The sequence below is a fragment of the Phocoena sinus genome, chromosome 3 (genome assembly GCF_008692025.1).
Source record: "Phocoena sinus isolate mPhoSin1 chromosome 3, mPhoSin1.pri, whole genome shotgun sequence".
NCBI lineage: Eukaryota > Metazoa > Chordata > Mammalia > Artiodactyla > Phocoenidae > Phocoena > Phocoena sinus.
The window spans coordinates 36,311,577-36,333,862 of record NC_045765.1 but is presented as its reverse complement, the minus strand read 5'-3'; the positions used below and the strand labels follow the sequence as shown (position 1 = coordinate 36,333,862).

Below are 22,286 nucleotides of genomic sequence, written 5' to 3'. Positions count from 1 at the left end.
GATCTGTCTGTGAGATAGATGTGTTTCAAGCCTAGATTCCAATCAAAACGTAGCTTGGAAAGTGGTGGTACACCCTGGTCCTTAGGGCTGAGTTCAAACCCTGGCTCTGCTCTTCATCAGCTGTGTGGTCCCAGTGAAGTGATTTAACCTCCCTGAGCCTCAGTTCCCACACTAGAAAGACTGCCATGATAGAATCTTCTTCACACAGTTGCTATGAGGAATAAATGAGCCAATGCTTGGAACTGAGAAGTGTTGGGCATATAGGAAATGCTCAACTAGTAATAGCGGTTACGTCAGTATCCTCGCTGTGAGGAAACAGGGAGAAACCTAGGGTCTCAGCACTGGCCAACAGGAAAGTTAAAAGCTTTTGTCTGAACCAGGGTTAACAGGTGTTAGAGGGTTCTCTTCTAAAGCTACATTATGTCCACACTCCAACTCTTCTGAGAGAAGTCCTATCTGGGGAGAGGTGAGAATAAAAGAAAACCAGGAGAAAATGAATAGTGCGTTCAGATCATCCGAGTAGGGGCAGATGCTACCAGGGCCTGGTGAGCAAATCTCGGTGGCAGAACTAGATTCAGGAGCTGGACTCACAAGGAGTCTTCTAGTCTAGGGGCTCTCACACTCTTTGACTGCAACCCTCAGGATGGAACACTGCACATTGCAACTCAGTACATGTAGATATAGATATACAGATATCAAGGTTTCTCAGTCTCCTCACTGTTGAAATTTTGAGTTGGATAATTCATCGCTAGGGAGTGGGGAGGGGGCTGTCTTGAGAATCGTAGGATATTTAGCAGCATCCCTGGCCTCTACCCACTTGATGTCAGTAGCATTTCCTGCCCCCTTCAGTTGTGACAATTAAAATTGTCTCCAGACGTCTCCAAATGTCTCCTGGGAGACAAAATTGCCCACAGTTGAAAACCACTAATGCACACAGATATAAGGAACAAAAGTTTCATAAAATTTATCCTTACTTACAAAATGTACTCTGGTATTTCTCGTTTTGTATTATTAGATGTCACTTATTTTAAAGTGCCAATTGTGGCTCACTAACTTAACTTCACAGTGCAAGAATCATAGTAGTTTGAGGAACACTGTTCCAGGCGAGGCTTTCTGCTTATCCCTGGCCTTCAGAAACTCAGTTGTAACTGTTTTCCAATGTCATCTGTTCTTCCCAGAGGGGAACCCTTATTGAGAATTGGGAAGATGTTTGGGTTGGGAAAGTTACATATCATCTTAGGATCTCTGTCCCACCCTCTGTAAAATGGAGATCAAATGCCTACCTCAAAAGGCTTGGGTGGACAGTAATGAGATAATCCCTAGAATAAGCACTATCTCTGAGCAACTGCTATGTGCCAGGCACTGTGCTAGGGGGTTTACATACACATTTTCTCATTTAATTCTCATAGCATTTCTATGAACAAGGGACTATGTTTACCATTACCTTATAGATGAGGAAACTGAAGCTTGGAGAAGCTAAGGATGCAGACTTTAGAAGATGTGGTGGTTTTCAAATATTTCTGCAGGTTCTTCTTATTAAGAGGTGAAGTCTAATTATTCACTCCTTGAATAGAATGCAGCAGAAGTGACCCCGTGGGACTTCCAAAGTCATGTAACGTAATTCAATCCCCATGTCTTTCTCTCTTGGGATGCTTGCCCTTGGAGCCCACCTGTCATTTTATGAGGAAGCCCAGGCCACATGAAGAGGCCACAGTAGATGTACCTGCCAGCTGAGGTCCCAGCCAACAGCCAGCCTCAACCCCCAGACATGTAAGTGACCCTTGAGTGAGAACCACCCAGCTGAGCTCAATTAACACCCAGCATCATGACAGATAATAATGAAGGACTATTGCTGTTTTGCACCACCAATTTTGCTTTACGGCAACAGATAACTCTTAAATAAGGGAGGCCTAAGATTGCTACTTAGACAGTATGACCCTGGAACCCACACTTACAACCATTACCCCTAGGGCCAGGAAGGGTTTGCACTTTGTGGTTTGATTTTTTCCCCCCAGCTTTATAGATGTATAATTGACAAGTTAAAATTGTATATATTTAAGGTGTACAACATGATGTTTTGATATAAGCATACACTGTGACATGCTTACCACAATCAAGCTAATTAACATATCTATCGCCTCACATGTTACCTTTTTGTGTGTGTGGCAAGAACACTCTCTTAGCAAATTTCAAGTATACAATACAGTATTATTAACTATCGTCACCATGGTGTACATCAGATCTCCAGAACTTATTCATCCCGCATAAATGAAACTTTGTATCCTTTGACCAACATCTCCCCATTTCCCACACCTCCCAGCCCCTGGCAACTACCATTCTACTCTTTGTTTTTGTAAGTTCAATGTTTTTAGATTCCATATGTAAGTGAGATCATACAGTATTTGTCTTCTGTGTCTGGCTTATGTCACTTAGCATAATGTCCTCCAGGTTCATCCATACGGTTGCAAACGGATTTCCTTCTCTTTCAAGGCTGAATAATAGTCCTGGGTGTGTGTATAAATTTTTTTCTCATTGTTCTGGAAGCCAGAAGTCAGATCAAGATGTCAGCAGGGTTGATTTCTTCTGCGGCCTCTCCCCTTGGCTTGTAGATGGCTGTCTTCTCCTTGTGATCTCACACAGTCTTTCCTCTGTTCCTGTCTGTGTCCAAATGTCCTCTTCTTCTGAGGACACCAGTCATATTGGATTAGGGTCCACTCTAATGACCTCATTTTATATTGCTGACCTCTTTAATGACCCTATCTCCACATACAGTCACATTCTGAAGTAGTGGGGGTTAGGACTTCAATATATGAACTTGGCGGAGGGGGGCGGGCAGCAGCGGGGAGTACACAATTCAGTCCTTAACAGGTATCCCAAGAGCCCTGGGACTAAAGCCAAAATGTTAGAACACATCAGTGAGGTAGATATTATTACTGTCTCGTTTTTAGGCTTAGAGTAGTTTAAGTAACTAGTCCAAGATTAGGTGGTTTCCAGGTAGCAAAGTCAGAATTTGAATTGAGCAGCCCCTCTGACTTTGCTCTACACGCCCCTTACCTGGAACAACCTTCTTTGTATGTTGAAGGAAGCATCTCTCGCCTTCCTGCTTCTCCAAGCTCCCTACTCCTTCCCTCTGACTCTGCCCTGTCTCTGGTCTTGAGCTTTTAGAAAACAAAAGCCGGGAAACCTTGCAAGCTTCTCCTGCTTCCGCCATCCATGCCTCACTGGAAGGAATGAAGCACAAAGCCTACTGTCTGCTTGAATGAAGGGAAAGGGCAGAAAGGCGTGGGGCAGAAACATGAGTGAAAATCACAAATGTCACTCACGACCCAAATGTCCAATCAATCCCCATCCAAAGGGTGAATCCAGCCACTTAGATGCTCCGCATGCGTGATACATGTCAGGATGTAGCTCGCTGACTCCACACCTGGCTGAGGAATCCAGTCCACACAGCTAATCTAGCTCAAAACCATCCCTTACGAGTGTCCACAAAGCAGGGATTGATGAGGAAGCACCTGCTGCAGCATCAGGGCTGAAGCAGCCTCCTTCCATCCCTCCCTAGCTGACCCCAGGACAAGCCAGCAGGTTTCACAGGAAGGGGCTCCCAGGGCAGAGACCGGTGGCTGTCCTGACACAGCAGAGTCAGCAGTGCTTCCCCTTTCCAACTGGAACACTCTGCTGCCCCAGCGAGCCCGAGAGGCTGGCCAGCCCCTGGCTGTGATGCACCCAGGGAAACACCTGGGCAGGATTCTCCCCCTCACCTGCCCCCCACTTGAAATCACCTACACGGAGATGTCAGAAGGCACTGGATCTTCCCCACTGCAAGGTTGAAGCCCCAGCTATTCCAGCACAGCTGTCCTTGAGCATTGTCCCTAAGGTCTCTGAGGGACCGGTGTTCTTTCAACCACTTGTCACATATTGCTGAGGCCTCCTCCAAGCCAGCCATGCTTAGGATACAGTGGTGAGTAGACAGAGCCAGCCAGCCTCTCTGCCTCGGTGAGGGGGATGTGGCGGGAGTGCCAGCCGAATGGAAACTGGAATTCACAGCCCGACTGTGCCTCCTGTACCAGTGGCCCAGGGGCCCTCCCCAGCATCTGCTGGGCATGAATTGACATGCAGGAAATCAAAGGAGTCCACAAGGGCAGTTTTGTAGGTGGGCATCAGGGGACAGAGAGACAATACTCTCTTTTTCCCAGCATCACTGGTCTCTACCGCTCTCCCGCTGCCGACCTACTTTATTTCCCTTGACAGAACCCCCCTTCGTGTTTACACTCCATATCTTCACTTGCTCTCCCCCGTTTCCTCTCCCATCCTTTGTAAACAGGCTTTCATCCCCACCACTTCCTGGGAACCATGCTTGTCATGGAGGGCCTCGATGCTGCCAAAGCCAAGCCTTTTCTCAGTCCTCATCTTCCCGCACCTCTCAGCAGCATTTAGCACAACTGATCAGGCTCCTCTGTACTTTTAAGCACTTCTTTCGCACAGTTTCCAAGCCCGCTGACTACTCCTTCTCAGCAGAGAGCCTTCTCATCTTCCCATCCTCTCGGTGTTGAAGGTCCCCACTGCTCCATCCTTGGACCTTCCTCTTCCCTCCCTGGTGACTTTATCCACTCCCGTGGCGTTAAAGTCTATCCACACCGTGATGACTCCCAAATCATGTCACCAGCCCAGGCCTTTCATAGGCAGCTCAAACTTCACATGCTCCCAGCTGACCTCTTGGTTCCTCCCGAATCCCAGTAACTGTATCACCATTCACCTGATTACACAAACCAAATATCCCAGAGTCTCTTTGACTTCCCTGTGGATCTCAAACCCCACATAACCGTCAATAGGCTTGATGGCCTCTTTTGCAAAACGTATCTGGTATCCATCCACTTCTCACCGCCGCCACCATCACCTTCTCCAGCAGTTGCCTCCCAACTCAACTCCCTGCTTCCCCCTTAGAAAACTGTCCATCTGTACCACCCTCCCCAGCTGCAAGAATGGTCCGTTTGAAAAGTAAATGAGACCATGCCCCTGCTCAAACACTCCAATGAGTTCCCACTACAAGAAATCCACATTGCATGCAATGCTCTGCTCCCCCATTTCTTCTCCCACCTCCTCTGCTATACTCTCCCCTCCCTCTGCTCTAGAAACACACTGGCCCCCTTGATGAACACACCAGGGATACGCCTTTCTTAGGGTCTCTGCCGTTGCTGTTCCCTCTGCCTGTGCTACTCCAGATATTTACAGTTGTCACCCCTTTGGGACTCAGTTCAGCTGTCACCACCTCAGAGACGCCTTTGCTGATCACTGGTTGTAAAATAGATCACCCATCGCTGCAGCTCCTTACCCGGCTTTCCTTATTTTATAGCACTTATCAAGAGCTGACCTGTTTGTTTACTTATTTATTTATGGGCTGTCTCCTCCATTAGAAGGTGAACTCTACCTGGGCAAGAGCTTGATCCCTTGTATTTACTTCCGGATCCCCAGATCAGAGAATAGCAACTGGCATATAGCAGGCACTCAGTAAATAGTTGTTGAATGAATGAATGATGTTCTGGTATCTGGTCCCTGGCCAGCCCTCAGGGAGTGCTGTGCCAGTGCCGCCTTTTCCCAGCTGTGAGACTGATGATGAGCGTCTCTTTCCAACTTTGCTTAAAATCTGCAGTGATGGGAATATTTATACCACAGGAATCGGTAAACGTGACAAATCAGGGCTTTGATTTTTCTTTTTTGGAAAGCAGTTTACCAGTACACCACTTTTAATCTCTGAAGAAGCTCTTTCCTCAAAGAACTTTGGGACACTGGGAGCCCAAGCAGCACTACCTCTGGGCCCTGATGACAAAATCTGATCCTGAGCTAGAAACGGAAGCATTCTGTTTGGAGCAAAGCTTGGTTTGGGTGCTGTGAGACCTAAAGGGAAGACACCTCCATCTGGCCTTGAGGGTTTGCAGCTTTGGGCAGGTGGGGACTTAACCCCACAGGAGAGGGTGAGCTCTGGAAGCACCAGGTGAGGGAGCCGCACTGGTCACACTTGCGGCTACTCTTTCATGCAACTTGCGGAAAGCAGTTATTACGGAGGTGGGGGGAGAAAAGGAACTCACAGGGGCTCCAGAAATATTGGGGGAGACTCAGAAGGCCTGAGGCTCGATAGATGGGGGTTTACTGGGCAGAAATATCGATTATACTTATTCGTGTGACCAAATTTGCACCCTCTGACCGGTGGGACTAGAGCTAGCCCAGTTTGGAAGGTCATGGGCACTCAGAGGCTGGTTCTTGTATCTGAGCTGCCAGCTTTTAGTACACAGAGCTGGGGCTGTGGTTCTCTGACTCAGAGAGTAGAAGAGCTACTCAAGGGCTTATTAGAAATACAGACTCAGCACTACCACCTCTGGCCTCCTCCATCTGATTTAGTAAAGCTCCGCAAACTGCATTTTTAGCAAATGATCGAGGTGGTCTGTAGACAACATGTTAAGAAGCATTGTACTTTAACCTGCACCCCGTCAGGAAAAGGATCAGATTTTACTCCCCTCCAGATCCCCTAGAGGGTCTGCTGTCTTCGGGGACCCACTTGGGTAAACACTGAGTTGGAAGAGCCATTCCTCTCTCCCCTGGTCACTGACTTTTGTCTGCCACCTGCCTTAAGCCCAGGTGGCTTCAGAGAAAGGGAACCTCTCATCTGACCCTCCTGCCCCAGATTGTTGACCTCCCCACCCCTGCCTCCAGCGAGGAAGAAGCTAGGCCAGGGGGTAAAAGGGCGATGCTGTAACAAGCTCGGAGAGACGGTTTCCAGAAACCAAACAGCAGCTGTTTTCATGCCTTTCCAGTCACACCAGGAAGTTTCAATTTCCTCCTCTTGCAGGCTCATAAACATTTGGCGTTCGGTTTCTGTGTTTTCTGCAACTGCCGGAAGCTACCTTCGCCATTCCGGGTGGGGGCGCAGTGCACGCCCAGGTGCGCGGGGCTCTCCTGCGGGCGCCCGGGGTCGGGCGCCGCCGCCGCCGCGCGCCGCCGCCGCGTCTCCATCTGCGCGCAGCAGAAATGAAGCCTTCCGGGGCCTCTCCTTGCCGCCCAGAGCCGGCCTTCCTTCCTCTGTACGTGCAGAGACGGGGAAACAGTTCTTTGGACACCGCAGTGACTGAGACCGCTCCGCTGCCCCTTCCCCTGAGCTGGTGCTGGGAGTGGGGCAAGCTCGGCGCTGAGGAGGACCCGGGCGCCACCTGCCGTCCAACGCGCCTAAGCGACGGGAGTGTGAACGCACCAAGTTGCTTTGCAATTCCCTGGCCTCCCCAGGATTCAAGTCAAAGAGACGGAAGTGCACCAAACACCAAGGGAGTGGATTTACTGAACTTCTTCCCTGTACCCGACAGGTAGGTGTACATCTGAGTCCCTTTCTGGAGAGCTTTGGGACTAGTGAGGAAGATCAGATTCAGACTGCATTTTTCTCCCTGGGCTTTACAGAGGCATGCCAGGGACTTCACAAAACTATGGGATAAATGTGGGGCATCTCCTGGAGTGCCAGTTTTATGGGGTGAGACAAGAATTAAAACACTTTTAATATAAAACTAGAATTTTAAGATAAACAAGGGACTTGAAAGAAATTTTCCTCTCCCTATAGCCACTTGCAGTTGACCTCCCCAGACATTCTGGGTTCTGCATTCACTCTCTCCTGCTGTTAGGGATTTTTTAGTGGGAAAAGCTGAGAAGCTCTAGATAAAGAAACAGGAGCTGTTGAAGAAGCAGTGGAAAGTGCAGTTAGGTAAGGCTTGACTACATGGAGGCCTCCAGGGAGAAGGTGAGGCAGGGGCATCCAGGAAGACTGCTGAGGAGGGGGAGCTGCAGCCCACCTGGAAGGATTTGGGAAGGCAAAGTGGAGGAGAAGTGAGGGGAGAGGAAGGCAGGGTATTCCTAGAGGGAGAGACAACAGAAACACAACCTAGCTGGTCCCCACTGTCAGTGGAAAAAGTGGGCAGCGTGGCTGTGGTGTTCTGGAGGCCTCTGAAAGCACAGCAGGAAATATTTTTTTCTTTTTTTTTTATAAATTTATTTATTTATGTCTACATTGGGTCTTTTTTTTTTTTTTTTTTTTTTTTTTTTTTACATTGGGTCTTTGATGCTGCATGTGGGCTTTCTCTAGTTGCAGTGAGCAGGGGCTACTCTTCGTTGCAGTGTGAGGGCTTCTCATTGCGGTGGCTTCTCTTGTTCTAGAGCACAGGCTCTAGGCACTCAGGCTTCAGTAGTTGTGGCTCACAGGCTCTAGAGCGCAGGTTCAGTAGTTGTAGCGCCCAGGCTTAGTTGCTCCGCGGCATGTGGGATCCTCCCGGACCAGGGCTCAAACCCATGGCCCCTGCACTGGCAGGCAGATTCTTAACCACTGCACCACGAGGGAAGCCCAGGAAATATTTTTTAAATTGATAATCTGTTGAGAGTGTGAAGACAAAGGCAACCTCATACAGTGCTAAGGGGTGATCTTAGTGCAGACATTTTGGAGGACAGTTTGGCAATATCTGAAATATTTCAAGTAAACGTTCCTTCAGCAGAGCATTTGTAGGCCTCTGACCCACAGGGAGACTCTTACAAGCCCCCAGGGATGTACAAGGATGTTTACTGCAGCTTTGTCTGTAGAAGGGAAACATGGAAATGATGCAACTGTCCATCCAGAGAAAAACGCTTAGATAGATTATGCACATCCCTGTTGTGAAATGCAATGTGGTGGTTAGCAAGAATGAGGTCCCTGGCTGTATACTGACATAGAAAATCTCTAAAATGAGGTGGACACTATGGAAAAGGCAGATTACATGATCATGCATATAGTTTCATCCCATTTACGTACATTTTAAAGCTGTATGTTTGAATGTATGATTCTCAGCCGGAAATGGGAGTGAGAGTATGTACTAGGGAAAAAAAGAGGAACAGAGGAGGTCTTCTCTTTTTATTTCATATATTCCCTATCTTGGCTTTTTTGTATATAGAAAAAATATATATATATTCCTAAGGTACTCTAAGGTTTTTTTTTTAATTGTGGTCAAATACACATAACATAAAATTTACCATCTTACCTATTTTTAACTGTACAGTTCAGTGTTGTTAAATATATCTACATTTCACACTGTTGTGCACCAATCTCCAGAACTTTTTCATCTTGCAAAACTGAAACTCGTTCAACAACAGTTCATCCACCCTCCACCCCCCCGCCCCTGCCCCTGGCAACCACCATTCTACTTTCTGTTTCCGTGAGTTTGCCTAGTCTAGATACCTCATGTACAGTATTTGTCTTTTTGTGATTGGTTCATTTCACCTACCATAATGTTCATTTTGTAGCATATGTCAGAGTTTCCTTTTTTTAAGGCTGAATAATACTCCTTTGTATGTATATACCACAATTTGTTTATCCATTCGTTCACTGATGAACATGTGGGTTGATTCCATCTTTTGGCTTTTGTGAATAATGCTGCTATGGACATGGGTGTATAAATACCTCTTCAAGACCCAGCTTTCAATTCTTTTACATATATATATATCCATAAATGGAATTGCTGAATCATCTGGTAATTCTAATTTTTTGAAGAACTGCCATACTGTTTTCCATAGCAACTGCACCATTTTACATTCCCACTAACAGTGCCCAAGGGTTCCAATTTCTCCACATCTTCACCAACAGTTGTTATTTTCTGGGTTTTTTTTCTTTTTTAAATAGTAACCATCTGAATGGGTATGAGGTGATATCTCATTGTGGTTTTGATTTGCATTTTCCTAATGGTTAGTGACGCTGAGGATCTTTTCACATGCTTGTTATCCATTTGTATATCTTCTCTGGAGAAATATCTATTCAAGTCCTTTGCCCATTTTTAAATTAAATTATTTTTTATTGTTGAGTTTCAAGGAAGTTTTTTTTAATATAAATTTTTATTTAATTTACTTATTTTTGGCTGCGTTGGGTCTTTGTTGCTGCACACGGGCTTTCTCTCTAGTTGCGGTAAGCGAGGGCTACTCTTTGCGGCAGTGCACGGGCTTCTCATGGCGGTGGCTTCTCTTGTTGCAGAGCATGGGCTCTAGGAGCGCGGGCTTCAGTAGTTGCGGCACAGGGGCTCAGTAGTTGTGTTTCACAGGCTCTAGAGCACAGGCTTGGTAGTTGTGGTGCACAGGCTTAGTTGCTTCGCGACATGTGGGATCTTCCCAGACCAGGGCTTGAACCCGTGTCCCCTGCATCAGCAGGCGGATTCTTAACCACTGCGCCACCAGGGAAGCCCCTCAAGTAAGTTTTTAAGTCAGTTTTATTGGGGTATAATTTATATAAAATAAAACTCACTCTTGGGGGAGATAAACTAAGAGTTTGGGATTAACATATACACACTACTATGTATAAAATAGATAACAAGGACCTACTGTATAGCACAGGGAACTATATTCAATGCCTTGTAATAACCTATAATGGAACAGAGTCTGGAAAGGAATATATATATATACATATATATGTGTATATATATGTGTGTGTGTATATATATATATATATATATATATCTGAGTCACTTTGCTGTACACCTGAAGCTAACACAACATTGTAAATTAACTATACTTCAATTTTTTTTTAATGGTTTAAAAAATTTTTTAACTCTTTTGTTAAGAGTATGGTCTGATAAATTTTGACAAACGTATGCATTCGTGTGACCAATACCAAAATCAAGATGTAGAAGATTTTCAACACTCCCCAGATTTCTCTCATGCGCCTATGCAGTCACTCTCTTCCCACTTTCAGTCCTAGAAACCACTGATCTTCCCTACAGTTTTCCCCAGTGTCATACAGATGAAATCCTCCCTGGAGGAACTAAATATGGGAAACCTGAGTCTTAGTCACCTCATCAGACCCCGTGTCTCTCTTTTTTTTTTTTTTAATTTTATTTATTTTTTATACAGCAGGTTCTTATTAGTTATCTATTTTATACATATTAGTGTATATATGTCAATCCCAATCTCCCAATACGTCACACCACCACAACCCTACGCTGCTTCCCCACCTTGCTGTCCAGACCCTGTGTCTCTCAGAGTGGAATCTTGTGAGCTGTTTGGAGGTCTTTCTAGCATCTGAAACACAAAACTTTTTCATATGTATATAACCTTCTGTATCTGGCTTTGTCCACTTAGCATTATGCTTTTCATTCATGTTTTGCATGTATCAGTAATTCATTTCTTTTTTATTGATGAGTGGCATTCCATTTTATGGATAAACCACAATTTGTTTATTAATTCCCCAGTTTATGGACATTGGGTTGTTTTCAGTTTGGGGGTATTATTAATAAAACTACTGTAAACATTTGCCTACAAGTCTTTGTGTGTGAATGTATGTCTGTTTTCCTTTCTTTTGGGTAGATACCTAGCAGTGAGATTGCTGAGTCGTATGGTAACTTTATCAAAACTGCCAAACTGTTTTCCGAAATTGCTGTACCATTTGCATTCCTGCCAAGAATGTGTGAGATTTCTAGAAGCTCCACCTCATCACCAACATCGGTATTGTTAGTCCTTTCAAATTTAGTCATTCTAGTAGGTGTATAGTTTCCCTTGTGGCTTTAATTTGCATTTCCCTAATGACTAATGATATTGAACATCTTTTTTGTGTTATTTGCCCTCCGTACATCTTTGGTCATGTGTCCAAATCTTTTGCTCATTCTTATTGTTTTTTTAAATCTTCTTATTCATTTTTAAGAGCTCTTTATATATCTTAGGCCCAATTCTTTTGATATATACGTGCTTTGCAAATATTTTCTCCCAGTTTGTCTTGTCTTTTCATTTCCTTAACAGTGTTCATGCTTTTTATTGTCCTATAAGTAAATTTTGAATTTAAGAATCAAGCAAACCCGGCAGACAGCTCTGCATGGTTGATGAGGCTTTTGGGGAGGAAAAGTTGGTCTTTGAGCAAAGGAATGCAGAGAAAGGAAAAATTTGTCCTCCTTCCTTGGGAGGACTGAATGGAAAAGAGAAAAGACAATTGCTCCATGTTCAAGCAATGTCCAAAGCTTCGTTGGCTGACTCTGCTCTGCAAGCAGAGTGAAGGTGGAGCTCCCCGACAGGATCAAATAATGACATGAATAAATGTGTAACTGCAGACAGGGGTAAGTGTTAAAAAGGCAAGATGCACAGTGCTCTGACAGCTGAGGACCAGCCCTCTGGCCTGGTTGGGGGTGGATTTCCTGAGGAAATGAAACCTGAGCTAAGCTTTGAAAGAGTGGGAAAGGGAGCATTCCAGGCAGAGGGAACAGCCCATGCTCTGGCAAGAGGATGCTTTCTGAAAGGCCAGTGTTCATGGTGCTGATTGAAAGGCAGACAGGGACCAGACCATGCAGGGTCTGGAGGACTTTAGGTGGGTTTTTTTGTCTTCATCCTAAGAGATTGGGATCAAAAAAGTGGGTGATGTGATCAGATGTGCATTTTGGAAAGATTAATTTGGCTGCTGAGTGGAGAATTAATTAGAGAAGAAACGGAGAATTAGTGTTCCATCAAAGTTAGTTATTCCATCTCTCTAAAATGGCCATAATTAAAACAACAACAAAAAGCCCAGAAAGTAACATGTGATGACAATGATATGGAGAAACTGGAACCATTGTACATTGCTGGTGGGAATGTAAAATGGTACAACCCCTATGGAAAACAGATTGGCAGTTACTCAGTAACTTAAACATAGAATGACCATTTGACCTGACAATTCCACTCCTAGGTATATACCCAAAAGAATTGAAAACAGGGACTCAAACAAAAACTTGTATGTGAATGTTCATGGCAGCACTATTCACAATAGCCAAAAGGTGGAAGTAACCCAAATGTATATCAGCTGATGAATGGATAAACAAAATGTGGTATATCCATACAATGGAATATTATTCAGCCATAAAAAGGAATGAAAAGTACTAATACATGCTGCAACATGGATGAACCTTAAAAACATCATGCTAAGTGAAAGAAGCCAGATACAAAAGGCCAGATGCATGATTCCATTTATATAAAACATCTAGAGTCAGCAAATCCATAGAGACAGAAATCAGATTAGTGGTTGCCAGGGCTAGGAGAGGGGGAAATGGGGAATGACTGATAATGGGTACAGGGAGGCCTTTGGGGTGGTGAAAGTGTTCTGGAACTAGATGGCGGTGATGGTTGCACAAAACTGTGAATATACTAAATGTCACTAATAGTAAATTTCATGTTATGTGTATTTTACTATAATAAAAAATTTTAGTTTGTCCTCATATCCCCTCATCTATGCAAGAAGGAAGTTGATTTCATTACATGCTTCTGGTCCTAACTTTTTAAGATGCCATAACTGCTCAGCTAGTGTACGTTGCTCTCTGACCACCCACAGGATGACTTAAGTAAAACACTGAATAGGCAATAATATTAGACCATAAAATGAGGAAGTAACTCTTTTCAGTGTCTTTTAGTCCTTCCCATTACGTCAAATTGAAAGTCTGACTTTGATACTAGTAAAGCCCTATCACCCCTCTAACGCTTTCTCTCAACCTCTCTCTCTCTCTCTTCCTCCCCCCATCTCTTGTTTAGGTACAGAGAAAGCACACCTCAGGCGCAGCCCTTTAGATAGGCAGCCTCAGAGCTCAATTTTAATCATATTGTTTTGTTTTCATTGTATTTACTTTTGTTGAAAACTTCTCTTTGGAGCAAGTGGCACTAGTATTTCAACTATGCAGATTACATAAAATTTTTCTTTTAAAATAGATTTTAGGGCTTCCCTGGTGGCGCAGTAGTTGAGAGTCCGCCTGCCGATGCAGGGGACATGGGTTCGTGCCCCGGTCCGGGAAGATCCCACATGCCGCGGAGCGGCTGGGCCCGTGAGCCATGGCCGCTGAGCCTGCGCATCCGGAGCCTGTGTTCCACAACGGGAGAGGCCACAACAGTGAGAGGCCCGCGTACCGCGAAAAAAAAAATTTTTATTAAGTGGGGAAATTATTTTTAAATATATATTTTAAAATAATAGAGGACCACAGAAATAGCAAAAATCATGGTGTGGCTATGCTAATGACTGAAGTGTGGGAAACAGTACAGTGTTCAATTACTGCTGCTACTTCTCAGGGTCTAGAGGCCATCAAACCTGTGTAAATTATGGGCTGTGGACAAAGTTCTGGCTAAGACTCGGCTAGTACCAGCCCTCACCCATCTCCCACCCTGTCACTGTGTCACTGTGATGGAGCGAGGGGAGTGAGCCAGGGAGGCCTGCGGCTTGGAAATTAAAGCTGAGGAGACAGGAACTGGCTTCTCATCCAAGGCCCTTGAAGCTGACCTTGAGGGTAACTGGGGACTCAGCTGTGACTCCCTCACAGAAATCCTCAGCAGGGGAAGGGATGGATGAATGGTGAAAAGAATCAATCAACCTGATCAGACTCACTGCTTCTCAAACCCCACCTCATCCTCCCGAAGTGAGAGGATCTGTTAGAAACAGGTCTTCATGAGTTGTGCTCACCCTGCTCGTCCCAGTTACCCTCCCAAGAGGATGCTACTGGCAGAGTCCGTTCCTGTGAGAAGAGGTCATAATAGCTCTCCAGGCAGCCTCCACAAGCACTCAGACTTCTTCTCATCATTCATCCTATTCAAGGAGCCCCTCAGAGCAGGGATTACTAAGAAGCCCCCAAATAAGTACTGTTTCTAAATCTAAGATCTAAAGGGCCGTTCATTTTAAGGTATAATAAAAGCAGCTCTCTGTGCTTTAGTTCTTAGAAAAATCTTCCTAGATAAAACATTTTGAGGAGTTTCCAATGTCCTTCAAACTGATGCCTTGAGAGCCCCAGGACTTTAGCATAGACAGCTGGGTTAAATAGCAAACCAGCTCTGTAGCTTCCTGAGGGGAGGGAGGATCTATAAGAAATGCTAAAACATCACTGGGATAAATTAGTGGACAAGTTAATTGGTCTCATTCCTGCTCTAAAAGGCAGTTCTTGATGGGGAGATTTTTTTTAGAATCCACTCTTTCCTAACATAGACCTAACTCTGTACAGTGCACGTGTTTGGTCAGAGTCAACAAAACATTGGTAATCATGGCAAAGAGTAGGTTGCGTAAAGCTCTAGTTCTGCCTGTGCCTGGGAACATTCTCATACAAATGTTTCTTCTCCCTTTAAAAACAGAGTTTAAAAAAAAATAGGTATTCAAATGATGATTATGTTTTGGCTCAAAAGGTATCACAAGTCAAGATATAACTTCGTACAACTCCCCAGCAGAACCCAGACAAAAGAAGAGCCTCCTTAACTGAACTCAGCTCCTAGAGTAGAAAAGTCCTGTTTACAAACTTGGAAGAGATGGGTGGTGGGAAGCTAAGGGACAAGACTGGAAGGTCAGGCATGGGAGGGGTCCTTGTTGAACCCCGGGACTGTTTGTATGTATCCATCAGCACATGGCCTCACAAGCAGCCCTATCCTGGGACTCCCAGACACAGGAGGGGGAGACCAAAGTTCTACGCACTGATCCAGAAGGAGTGTTAAACTTTCGGTAAGAGACCTCCACCTAGAAAATAGGTCTCAGTCTGTGGGTGTCTTCTGCCCTGAAGTCAGGCGAAAGAGGAGTGGAAGGTAGATAGTTGATGTTGCTTCTTGCTGTTCCTTTTTGCCCACACCAGAAAATAATTAATTTGTTTTCTTCCTAAGTGCCTGGTGGTAAAGAGTGATTAATTCATTTGAACCATGCAGGTGGGGTAGAACTAAAGTATGCTGAAAATAATTGAAGTTAGCCTCACAAAATCAGTGGGCACCTCACCAGAGGTGAAACTTTGAAACTAAATAATGGACCTGGATAATTTGTTAAATAATCTTAATTTTGTACCCTTTAACCTACCTCCCCAAAAGTTGTCTGATTCAGAAAAATCACAAAAGAGAGTTAACAAGAGAATAAGTACATGGAACAATAAGAGATGCTCCCCTGGATTTTTTTCTTAGAACATTAATAGGCCCTACTGGGTGGTTAATCTATTTCTATGTGTTTTGGTTTTTTTTTTTTTTTTTCTTTTTTTTGGCTGTGCCGCGTGGCTTGCGGGATCTTAGTTCCCTGACCAGGGATTGAACTCATGCCCCCTGCAGTGGCAGTGCAGTCCTAACCATTGGACTGCCAGGGAATTCCCTATGCATTTGTATTTGTAGAAAATCTGTTCATTCATCCCCACTAAACAAAATCTGAAGGGCAAAGTTTGACAATATACTTTTGGAGAGAATGTTGGCAAACATGTATAGTACTCCTGGGAATGGAAGTGAAGAAAACCTCTTAAGGAGGTAGACACTTCAGCCACCCCTGAGCTAAGGAATTGCAAATGCCGACTGCCTCCTTAGTAAGAGGGGGAAGGAAGAAATAGAGAGTTTAAGCACAATGAAATATTTTGATAAATCGTCCTGCCCATATAACAACATACCACAGTCTGGGTGGCTTAAATAACAGAAACTTATCTTCTCATAGTTCCAGAGGCTGGAAGTCTAAGCTCGAGGTGTTGGCAATGTAGGTTTCTCCGATGCCTCTCTCCATGGCTTACAGATGACTGCCTTCTCACCATGTCCTGACATGGCCTTTTCCCTGGCCTACGCATCCCTGGTGTCTCTCCCTCTGCTTATAAGGTCATCAGTCTTATTGGAGTAAGACCCTACCATTATGATCTCATTTAACCTTTATTACCTCCTTATAGGCTCTATCTCCAAATACAGTCACATTGGGAGTTAGGGTTTTAACATATGAATTAGGGGGGAAACACAATTCAGTCCATTACAGTGTATGAAAATTTTCTGGAAGGATATGCAGCAAACTGTTGCTAATATCACTTCTGGGGAGTGGTGCTGGGATTCCAATTTAGTCTTATTTCTTCTACCGGCATTTTTTTCCTCCTACCTGAATTTTTTTAGTGATATTATTTTAACAGATGATGATAAGAGGATATTAATTGGAAGGGGTGCCAAATTTTAGCCTGCCCAGTACACTTTCAGAGGCCCAGACAGCCCTGAGTGTAGAGAGCCATGTGCCTCGCTTCTAGGCCCCATGGCTCAGGAAGCCTACTTTGGAAGGCATTAGCATCCCAAGTGGTCCCCAATCCATCAGTGCTGGGGAAAGGGATGTCCAAGGAAGGAAAGGACCAGGTGGGGAAATAGTGCCGTCCTGTTGACAAGACCATAGGCCAAGAGGACCACCCGTAGGGCCCCAGCTCTGATGGTAAAGGTCCAGCAGAGTGGCCACAGGAGCGGGGTTGAAGGGGTGTTTGGAGCGGGGTGGAAGGGGTATTCACAGCCCCCTACAACCACTCACTTCTCATCCCACATTCTTCCTGTGAAGTCAGCATTGCTGGCAGAAATAACATCTCAAGGGCTTATGCAAGAAGTCTGAGGAATAAATGAGAAGTTGCTTTCATCCCCTGAATTTATATAAACCTCCTAACTGCTTCCATGTCTGTGGTTGTTAGCCACTAATTATTAGGTGTTCTGCCTCTGTCAGCATTTTCATAAACTGTTCCTTTCTGTGAGACATGATAAGCATTTAATCAAGGCTGAATTAGAGGCATGTGTACCAGAGGGAGGGGAGAGGGGTGCTGGGGGTAGGTGGGGGGTAGATGGGAATAGTGAGTGTGGTTTTGAAGCTGTGAGCCAATACGGAAGAAAGAGCACTGAACTGCGAGACACTGAAACAGAAATAGTAGCAACAGCTGCCTTTAACTCTGCACTTGAAATTGGGCCAGGCACTGCGTTAAGTTCTACGTATCCTCTGATCCTCACCAGAAAACCTTGGTGTTGCGCTTACAGAGTGAGAAGCTCAGAGACAGTCAGCCACCCAGCCAGCAAGAGCTGTGTGTCAGTGAGGGAGTTGGCTGCACATAACAGAACACAAGTAGCAGTGGCTTGAGCAAGTCAGATTTTTTTCTGTCGTGTGAGAAGTCTGGGGGTAGGTGACCCAGGGTTAATGCGGCCGCTCCATACCATGAGGAGAGCCCCGTGTCCCTTCTAGCATTTGCCTGTACTGTCCTTCTAATGTGGACGCAATGTCTCTCTTCCAGGCAGGAAAAGGAAAGGGACACGGGCAAAAGGCACATACAGCTGACTCTGTCCCCCTTTTATTTAAGGAGATTTCCAGAAAGTCCCATCTCTGTGTGCTTCTACTGCATCAGGTGGCCATGTTTTTTGCAAGATGGCTGTTGTGTGCCTGATATTGTGCCAGCATTTACATATATTATTGTATTTACTCTTCATAATAGCCCTGTAAGGAAGGCCTTTTCAACCCCTGGGTTCTAGTTTTTGTTGTTGTTTTTTGTGTGTGTGTGTGGTACGCGGGCCTCTCACTGTTGTGGCCTCTCCTGCTGCGGAGCACAGGCTCCGGACGCGCAGGCTCAGCGGCCATGGCTCACGGGCCCAGCCGCTCCACGGCATGTGGGATCTTCCCGGACCGGGGTAAGAACCCGTGTCCCCTGCATCGGCAGGTGGACTCTCAACCACTGCGCCACCAGGGAAGCCCTGGGTTCTAGTTTTATCCCTGCTATTACATAGCTAAGCAATCCTAAATAATCACTTTCTCTCTCTGGCCCCCAGTTTTCTCATCTGCTTTATGAAGGACTAGACTAGAGAAGGAGTTCTTAACTTAAGGTCTACAGAACCTTGTCGGGACCATGGATAAAATTCAGGGAGAAGGGTTGTGAATTTGGATGGGGAAAACTATTTCATTCCTATTTTCCCTAACCTCTACTTGAAATTTAGCATTTCCTTCTATTATGACTGTAGGCAACGGACCACAGTAATATTAGGAGAATCTGTGACTTTTTCTCCAAAAGAAATCACAGATATTTTAGAGCATATTATAGTTGTTTCAGACATGTTAAGTTATCATTTATGTTCATCACTACCTCAAAACTATGGTAGTGGGCTTCCCTGGTGGCGCAGTGGTTGAGAGTCTGCCTGCCGATGCAGGGGACACGGGTTCGTGCCCTGGCCCGGGAAGATCCCACATGCCGCGGAGCGGCTGGGCTCATGAGCCATGGCCACTGAGCCTGTGCATCCAGAGGCTGTGCTCTGCAGCGGGAGAGGCCACAACAGTGAGAGGCCCGCGTACCGCAAAAAAAAAAAAAAAAAAAAAAACTATGGTAGTTATTAGACCTGCCATATTTAATGTGTTAATAAAGAGACATACATTTATATAGATCTACCTTACAAATTTTTTCTCATATTTTAGTAACTATATTTCAGAATAATTTATTTTCTTCATAATCCTGTGTATTTTGCTTTATGCCTTTAAAAACATTTTCTAAGAAGGGGTCCATAGCCTTCAGCAGACTACCAAGGAGTCCATGGAACAAATGAGACAAAGCTTCTGAAATATGAGATCTCTTTGTCCCTCTGGCTGTAAATGAAACTATGCCACTAGCTATCATGGTCATCCTGAACAAGACCCTTCAGCTCTCCATTTCCTTAGTTTTCTCTTCTGTAAAATGAGAATAATACTTGCCTTATCTAATTAAGCACTGCTAGGAGAACCAGAGAAATCTGCATGTGAGCACACACAGATGCAGAGCTTATGCCTTTTCAATTATGCACAGTCAGCTTCTGAAGTACTAAGTAAATGATAAGGGTTATTAAATTATCCAACCTTAGACGTATTTCCCAGAGGTGCTGGTGTTTTTCTATCACTTCTAGACAAGTGTCCTGAGACAGCCATATATTTTCCTAGTGCCAGAGTGGGATTGAACTAGTATAAAATTCAATAATAAAGGGGAAATTGCACCTTAAATGCACTCGGATGGAACTACTTATGAACACAAGGAGATAAAATGAGATTTCTCCAATGGGTCATATAACTCCATACCTTAGGCTCTGAAAAACTTAAGCCAATGTACCATGCTTAAAAGAAAAAATGATAGATCAGCCAGTCATTTCCTCTGTAATCTCTAAATACAGGGATAATTGGACAAATGACAGGAAAATTGAGAAAGTTGGTTTGTTTCATAATCTGTGCCTTTAAAATACCTGTGAATATTTATCAAATATTTATTCATCCAAGAAATCTGCTGAGGTGACCATAATTAATGTTTGTTTGTTTGTTTGTTTGTTTGCGGTACGTGGGCCTCTCACTGTTGTGGCCTCTCCCACTGTGGAGCACAGGCTCCGGATGCGCAGGCTCAGCGACCATGGCTCACGGGCCCAGCCGCTCCGTGGCATGTGGGATCTTCCCGGACTGGGGCACGAACCCGTGTCCCCTGCATCAGCAGGTGGACTCTCAACCACTGCGCCACCAGGGAGGCCCCCATAATTAATGTTTTAAATAGCAAAGTAAATATCTACAAATATCTTAACTTGCTAAATCATATTTTAGAAATGACCTCAAATTATGTTTAGGGTGTTACTTAGTGCTTTCACAGTCTTAAACTCAAAGACACAGGATACTGGGAGGTAGTCAGCTTGGCCAAGGAAGATGGTTCCTAAACAAGCTGGTATTTTGATTGGTTTCCCCAAGGATTCATGGAAATACTCTGGGATGTTTTTGTCGCAGAGGATGTCTGGTTTGCACAATGGAAGCTGCCCTTTTTTTCTGGCTTTGAGAAAATGTCAATCTGATTCTGGTGTCTGAGCCTCATAGAGAAGAACCCAGCTAAAAGTTAGGATTAGGGGAAATTTTTATGCTACTAAAAATGAAAAAGAAAAGCCTTCTTATATATATATATATATATATATATATATATATAAAAACAGAGAATAAACCCTGGTTTTCTTATGATCCTAGTGAGAGATCATTCACTCATTCGTTCATTTACTCATTCATTTGTTTACGAGTGTTCCTTGACTGCTTACATTTTGCAAGGCACTGTGCCAAGCACAACTGATGTGGACTTTGCCCTCCTGACACTTAAGACTAATGTCATTAACATTAAAAATTTTAAGAGACAGGCTCTGTTCTAGTATTTTACTTATGTTAATTCATTTATGCTTCCCAATCACCCTAGAAGGAAAATACTGTTACCCCATGTTACATTATAGATAAGGAATGCGGAGTTTATTAAAGTTAAGGAGCTTGTCCAAGTTTACAGGACTAGTCGGGGGCTGAGCTGGGATTCAGTCTCAGCCAGTCTGATGCCACAATCCATGCTCTAAAACAGCGATTGGCAAACTACAGTCACTGATCAAGTCCAGCCCAATGTCTGCTTTTGTAAATAAAGTTTTAATGGAACACACATGTTCTCATTCATTTACATGGTGTCTTTGGCAGCTTTCAGGTGATAATAGCAGTCTAGTAGTTGCAGCAGAGACCACATGGCCCACAGGCCCTAAAATATTTACTACCTGTCCCTTTACAGGAAAAGTTTGCCAACTCTTGCTCTAAAACTGCTATGCTTTATCTGTAGCAGAAAAGACAAGAAGTAAGTAAAATAATTGAAAATAATTTTTTAATGTGCCATGATTCATGAAATGGAGCCCTGTGAAAGAGAATCACTAGAGTGGTGGGGTGTGGTTAGAGGCATCCTCTTTAAAATGTGAGCCCCCAGAAAGGAGACCTCTAAGCTGAGATCTGAAACCTGGGACAGAGCTTCTTGCTGTGGAATTTGTAGGTTATTTAGCTCCCCCAATATCCACTGGCTCTGCTTTGACCTGAACAAAGGATGACAAAGAAACCAGTCTCCTTTCTAGAGTGAAAAGATTTCCTCCCCCTTTAAATGGGAGCCTGGGAGGATTCAGTGAGGGGAATGACAGATGAAAATGTTCAGCGCAGTGCCTGACAACCAGTTGGCACTCAGCAAACAATCCTTCCCTCTGACTCCCGTCCTTGACACCTGCTGGACCAAAATTGGCCTGCTGCCTGAACTTGCAAAGCTTTATACATCCTGAACACAATGCTTTTTGCTTTAAAATAAGCATTGACATTTAATATAGTAAAGTGAGGGTTGGAAGTATGTGTCCTAACTCAGAATAAATTATTTGGTCCAGCGGATGAGTCCCAGGGGAAAAAAATGTCCTAGCTCAGTCATTCCATTTGTGGTTGGGGCACGAATTCCCTTTCTTGATCCAAATGACCAAGATTGAGGGCAGAGGGGGGTTGGGCAGTAGGGCAAGTGGGTGCAGGATGCTTGCCTTGGCAGTCTTCTGCATGACTTCCTCCAAGACTGTCAGACTCCATTTTATATGGTACCTTCATCCATCCATTACCAGCATTAAAGGCCTCATCTTTAACCAGGCTCTGAGCCATTAGCTTAACAATGAAAAACTGCTGAGTTTTCCTGCCAAGTATATATCCATATTTTTTATAGATATAAATCACCTTCAAAGCCACTTCTCCTTTAACAGTTAAGGTGACTATATCTGCCCACCCCTTT

The 22,286-nt window shown here is 44.4% G+C and overlaps 1 protein-coding gene across 3 annotated transcripts in view; it reads left to right on the top strand.

Annotated features, from left to right (window-relative positions):
• Nucleotides 1–1,649: 1,649 nt before the first annotated feature.
• TTC1 (tetratricopeptide repeat domain 1) overlaps nt 1,650–22,286 on the top strand; it is an 81,180-nt gene continuing 60,543 nt past the window's right edge. The window contains exons 1-2 of one of the 3 annotated variants that reach the window (XM_032627425.1): nt 1,650–1,770; nt 6,842–7,349. The gene's annotated coding sequence lies outside the window, so the exon portion shown is untranslated. The remainder of the gene's footprint in view (nt 1,771–6,841; nt 7,350–22,286) is intronic. The other 2 variants (XM_032627423.1, XM_032627421.1) reach the window with 2 other exon arrangements.